Source organism: Pinus tabuliformis, chromosome 4_1, assembly GCF_031772625.1.
Source record: "Pinus tabuliformis cultivar Carrire ecotype Pingquan chromosome 4_1, CPIR1, whole genome shotgun sequence".
Classification (NCBI taxonomy): domain Eukaryota; kingdom Viridiplantae; phylum Streptophyta; class Pinopsida; order Pinales; family Pinaceae; genus Pinus; species Pinus tabuliformis.
This window is the reverse complement of record NC_142303.1, coordinates 996,417,950-996,424,007: the sequence shown is the minus strand read 5'-3', so window position 1 is coordinate 996,424,007 and position 6,058 is coordinate 996,417,950. Positions and strand designations below refer to the sequence as shown.

The following is a 6,058-nucleotide window of genomic DNA, read 5'->3' as shown; positions in this document are numbered from 1 at the left end:
GACTTTGAACCTATGCCATCCATCTTTGGTTATATTACAAGAGTGACAAAGCTTTATTATTTGTGTAATGGCAGAAGAGGTTTTAGAAAAGGGACATGGAGTGGCACCATTGTTGAAAGCAGCAGCAGGAGAAGAAGAAGATGAAGAAGAGCAGGAAACGGCGGCACAGATAGTGCTTCTGAAGTCTAAGATTGCTGCTAATGTCGGAGCCATGCCTTCTGTTTTGAAGAGAATGAAGCTAGTCATAGAGAAAATAAACAAACTTGATCAGTATAAGGGTAACATTGATTGTGTTTTCACAAAAAGGCTGGCTCCTGACGATTGAATGCAATGTTGATTGGTATTTGGACTTCTTCTATTTGCAAAGATACACTCTTACATTACAGAGCATACAAATTGTGTTCTACCCTGTAATATTTTCTCATATTTATAATGAAAGCAGCAACGATGTATTAGTAATTTATGTCAATAGAGAGCATTAACTTTGGCTAGTTTTTCTTTTCTCAATGCGGAGTAGCTATAAAATGCGGAGTATGACTGAAATTCACTGGTTTGTATCTCATGGGAGCTGTAACTCACCCAACGTTCAAATAGTATTGTTTGCTTCTGGATTGTTTGTATTATGGTTGTCTGTTCTGATATTGTTATTGGTCTTCTATGCCAGTAGATTGGGTGTTTTGTGTCGACGAGGAGCAGGGTGCGAGCTGAAGAGTACCTGGGTGGCGAGCTGCAGAGAGGAATCGCAGAGCGGGAAGCGCTGGGTCGAAATGTGAGTGAGCAGCGCAGGTGACCATTTTGAACCGGCCATAATACTCCGCGGCATGAATTCCAGCGTGTCCCTGATCGGTCAGGGGATGTCAGGGAATGGTAGGGAATGTCGGGGCTGTCAGGGGAGGGTGGCAGAGAAAGAGGGTGGCGGAGCTAGAGGATGGTGGCAGAGGGTGGAGAGATTTTCGGTGGCCGGAGCCGGACAATTTTCCGGCCGGTGCCAGAAAATGGGCCATTCTACAGCCTAGGTAGACTACTCCAATATTTAATATTGTTAACTTTCAAAATTCTCACTCTGACCTCACATTTTTGCCTGAAACAAATTAGAAAGACGAAAACGGTGTATTATGATATCCCAATCATAACCATAACGACAAAACTATTTTAAGAAAAATAAAAAGTCAATGGCTAAAATATAGTATTATATTATAGTTTTTGTTAGTTTGTATAAAAGTGCGAGTAGTAATACTATCTTTCTTAAATAAAAGACCTTGAGTATATAAGTTTTTAAATGAAAGACTGCGAGTAAATAAACACTGATAGGAAAAGTATACGTTATCAACTACTTTGGATGTCAATGGTTCTTTTGGATGATGCCACCTTGGATGCCATAAAATTTGGTACTTAGCGGATTTTCTAAAAGATATAATAACTAGCATTTGCACCAAATGTTGAAAAGGAAGCACCATAAAGCATAAATTGAATTAGTCAGGTAACATAAGTATAAATTGTTCCAAATATTAAAATCCACAGGTCTAACAGATCTTGTCCAGTACCAAGGAGATCATCATAAAACACACTTTACAACTTTGAATAGGGCTAATACATATCACATACAAGAGTTTTCAAGCTGCAATGAAACCCAAGCAATAAACATTGTTTCAAAGAATCAAACATAATGTAGATACTAAACTAAGAATTCAACATAGGTCTAACAGATCTTGAGCTATGGTCGAAGGACTGCCCTTGTCCTCAGAATCATTACCAACAATGGAGATTATGGTAGTTAAGTAGAGGTAATAACCATCATCAAGGTCCGCTCATTCTTCGCATTTGCAATTTCATTTTGTAGAGTAGAGCTTGACTCCTAGGGTTTTTGGGACTGTTAATACGATTTGATTTGAGTTCATGGTTGTGTTGGTTAACTAGATCCCGAAGGCCATTGTCATGGCACAGCCTTTCAAGTGTTACAATGGATATTTTCAGTGATGGTAAGAAACCCCTCCCGCCTTTGCTTGCAACCATTATTTTATTTTTAATTCATCATTGTTTCCTAGATTATGAATAATAAAGAATCACACATAATGTAGATACTAGACTAAGAATTGAGCACAGGTCAAACAGATCTTGAGCTATGGTCTATGAGCTATGGTCAAATGACTACCCTTGTCCTCAAAATCATTACCAACAATGGAGATTATGGTAGTTAAGTAGAGGGTCCTCAGAATCATTACCAACAATGGAGATTATGGTAGTTAAGTAGAGGTAATAACCATCATCAAGGTCCGCTCATTCTTCGCATTTGGAATTTCATTTTGTAAAGTAGAGCTTGACTCCTAGGGTTATTGGGACTGTTAATATGATTTAATTTGAGTTCATTGTTGTGTTGGTTAACCAGATTCCGGAGGCCATTGTCATGGCACAACATTTCAAGTGTTACAATGGCTATTTCGAGTGATGGTAAGAAACCCCTTCCAACTTTGCTTGCAACCATTATTTTATTTTTAATTCAGCATTGGTTCTTAGATTATGAATAATAAATTTAATAGTAAATTTCATGTTCACATTTGCAATTTCATTTTGTAGAGTAGAGCTTGACTCCTAGGGTTAGGTTATCAATCCAAAATTAAGATAAATATAAACTAATATGTATTATTCAACAAAATATTAATATTTTGATATAAAATAATATCTAAATTTATATAATATATTTACATAAATTTCACACTTATAACCTTGCCTTTTTTTCCTTAAATTTCAATTTATAATAAGTTATATTTTAGTATTTAAAATAATTATTTTTAAAAAATGTAGCAAACTAACAAAGAAACGTATGCAACTATGTATGAGTTGATACTATGAGATATTAAGTGTAATAAAAAGTAATTGAATGATATTTATGATAACTTTGGAAATTATAATAATTGTTATTTTTTATGGTAAGTTAAATAATTGTTATTTTTTTTTTTATGGTAAATTAAATAATTGTTATTTTTTTTTTATGGTAAATTAAATATAAAGGTTCACATCACTATTAGTTGCACACAGTAAACATGCATTTGGTTTATTTAATTGTGTTAGTCCCCATGCAACTATCCACTGCGAAAATGCATCAAATCCTTAGCTGAAAACTTAATCGTTCGGATGTGCAACATATAGCACACGAGACCCAAGTATTTCAATCGTTAATGATCTGTTTATGAATTGATCTTCTGTATAGTGGAGGACAGGTCCTTATCCACTTGGATTTATTTTCCACCCGTCTAGCTCGAATTTGAAGACTTATCTCGAGCTTGGCGTGACCGAGTTATCGCTGGCATATACTTCTCTGGACCAACCGAGTTAATACATGTAATGGAGCTGTCAGTGAACCTCGGGATCCCCCACCTCATATATGGAGGAGGTTGCCAGTGCCTGATCCAATGGTTCGGGTTATTCTAGGTGTTTTACCCTCTACCAGGTCTGGCTTCCCAACTCATTCTACCCTTTCCTCCTTGCCCCAGCTTTGCTCTCTGTCCATGGCAGTCGTGCTTGTGCTGCAAGCGTGCCTCCTATTGTGGTCAGATTGTTCGAAGTGCTACTCGAGGGTTTCATGCTCAAGATAGGGAGTTCCTTTGTAATTACCCAGGTGAGGTTACTTTATTTTCTAAAAACGCTTATGTTCATGTCAGCTCAGGCTTGATCTTATTTTTCTTTAAGTTCTAATGTCTTTGTTTTCTTTTGTGGTTTATGCTCTATGGGTTTGGCAAGGGCTCATGGCCGCGTTAATGGAAAAGCCTCCAGAGGATTTTGACCTCATCCTTACGGGGCTTGGGCCTCTGAATTTTTTCCGGGTAAGCTTATATGGCTCCCCTCCTGTTGTTTTGTTCGATGGCAACTCCTTCCTGTCTGGGGTGTAATCTCAACAATTTTGGCACACTGGAATCTCCTACCAATCATAGGGGTCTGCTCGCGTTAAGCCGCACACAGTTCTCTTAGGGTGGGTAACTTCGCTTCTTCGTTAAATGTCTTAATGGCGTTCGGAGCATGCTAGGGTTTGAATTTTGTTGAAGCCTCACCGAGAACGAAATTTGTAATTGTTTAGGCAAGACTTGTTACCGGATTGCAAGGAACCTCTGTGGTTATTTTTTTTGGGATTTCCATTATCTAAGGTTTCTTAGACTCGGTCCGATATTATATATATAGTTTCAATGAATTTATTTGCTCAGATGCACTTTGGTATTTGTATTTCCCTATGTTTGTGTTGATGAAAAGCATGATCTGCTTATTTTGATATTCTCCATAAGATTTTTGTTGTTGAAGGGAAACATTACAGTCTTGTTTTTCCAGAAATGTTAATATTTCTTATTCCAACATTTGAACTAGATTTGTTTTGCGTTATGAACGGTTTTACTTAAAACCATCTATTATAGTTTCCTAGTTGTTTAGTTTGACATAAACGTTAAGCGATCTATGCTAATTTGTGAGGGTGTTCAAGGAAAATGGGGTCACTCGTGGGCTCAAACCCTCAATCTCGAGTTTCTGTTCAAAAATTTAAAAATGTGTTCGACTAATCCTTTACATTTTTAAAATGATACATTTGTAATGATAATGCTGTAAACAATATAAATTATGAATTATGCAAATTGCTTTAAATAATCCTAATTATTTGAACATAACTTAAATTACCTTAAATTGCTTCCACTCTCGTGATATGAAGAAAAATAAAGAATTTTTTGGTTAAAAGGTCAGAAAGGAAATCAACTATTTTACTTGGATCCTATCATCATATTTCAATTTGCAATGAAACAAAAATTGTTTCACTGTGATGGCAACATCACGATCATACATTACTCTGAGCTGTAATGTTAAATATCGCCTCGAGACCATCTTGTTTGGATTTTTCGACACTTAGAGGTGGATTGGTGAAGTAAATATTGCCATCACTCACATCTTTGAACTCTGCCGTGAGCTTGTCGCATTTTTCTCTACATTGCTTCCCATCGCACATGATACCTTATACCCCCAAAAGTTCAGAAGGCTCTTCCCATAGCGCCACCCACCGAGTGGACTTGGAAAATCTCGACTCCATCTCAGCCCTAAACTTAATTAACCAGAGAACCTCCGCTCGCTTCCAATTCTTTGACCTTTTCTTTGGCCCTCCAGCACCGCTGCCAAAATTGGGAACAATTACACCACCATCATGATTAGTCTAGTCAGAACCCCCGGTGGTTTGTTTGGGTTTAAATTCTTCAGCGCCGCAAAACCTTGGGTCATAGCTACAAAACCCTGAGTCACCATCGACGAGCTTCTTGGCTAAAATAATCATTGCGATATTAAATAAACACTGCTGTGCTCTTTCCTCCGCCTGCCACTTTTCCTCCTTTTCTTGACGAATCTGCTTGCAGATTTCCTCTTTCTGCTCCATGGAATCTAGCAGATAAACGAAAAACCTCTGCTGCCGACTCACTAGTCTCTCCAGGAGCTCACGAACAGTGTCCAGGTCTATCTCCGAGAGGCATTTGGGCGTCGTTTTTCTCCGCTTCCCAGTAGGGGACCCTTCTTCTCCCATCTCGTCGTCAAATGGAAAATTGTTAGGAGTCTCGGTGGAAACAAACTGCAAATAAAACATAATGGGTTGGGGGCACTGTAGAATTACCTCTGGGAAGTTGCACGACGATTGAAGCCATTGCTGCCGCAGAGACTATGAACATGGCCATCAACCAATATTCGTAACTACCTTTTCTTGATCGAACCGCTGTGTTTTTTTTAATCATCTAACATCTAATCGTATGGTGTACAAGGATGACATGTCGGCAAAGAGGGTAGTTCATTTCAGAGGGAAGGGAATGCCTTACAGCGTAATTAATACTTTCTAAAAACAAAATGATCATTATTGTACAAAGCATAAATGCCATTTATTCAAGTTATTAAACCTGGAAGTATAAACAGGTCACATAATTTAGGTAAGAGTATAAATGCCAAAATATTTGGTAATTAGTGTAGGACACATAACTATTATTCATGATAATATATAAATTTTATGCAGGTTTGGTTTTGCTTTTTTCTTTTGTTTTTTAATTTAATATGA

General features: G+C 37.5%; 1 long non-coding RNA gene and 1 pseudogene across 1 annotated transcript; one reads left to right on the top strand and one right to left on the bottom strand.

Moving 5' to 3' along the window:
• Positions 1–3,234: 3,234 nt before the first annotated feature.
• LOC149179493 (uncharacterized) lies at positions 3,235–4,147 on the top strand. Its single transcript, XR_016258930.1, has 2 exons — positions 3,235–3,616; positions 3,739–4,147. It is a non-coding gene; the product is annotated as an uncharacterized LOC149179493 (long non-coding RNA).
• A 663-nt stretch (positions 4,148–4,810) lies between these two features.
• LOC149179492 (uncharacterized) lies at positions 4,811–5,599 on the bottom strand (annotated as a pseudogene).
• Between the last annotated feature and the right edge of the window lie 459 nt (positions 5,600–6,058).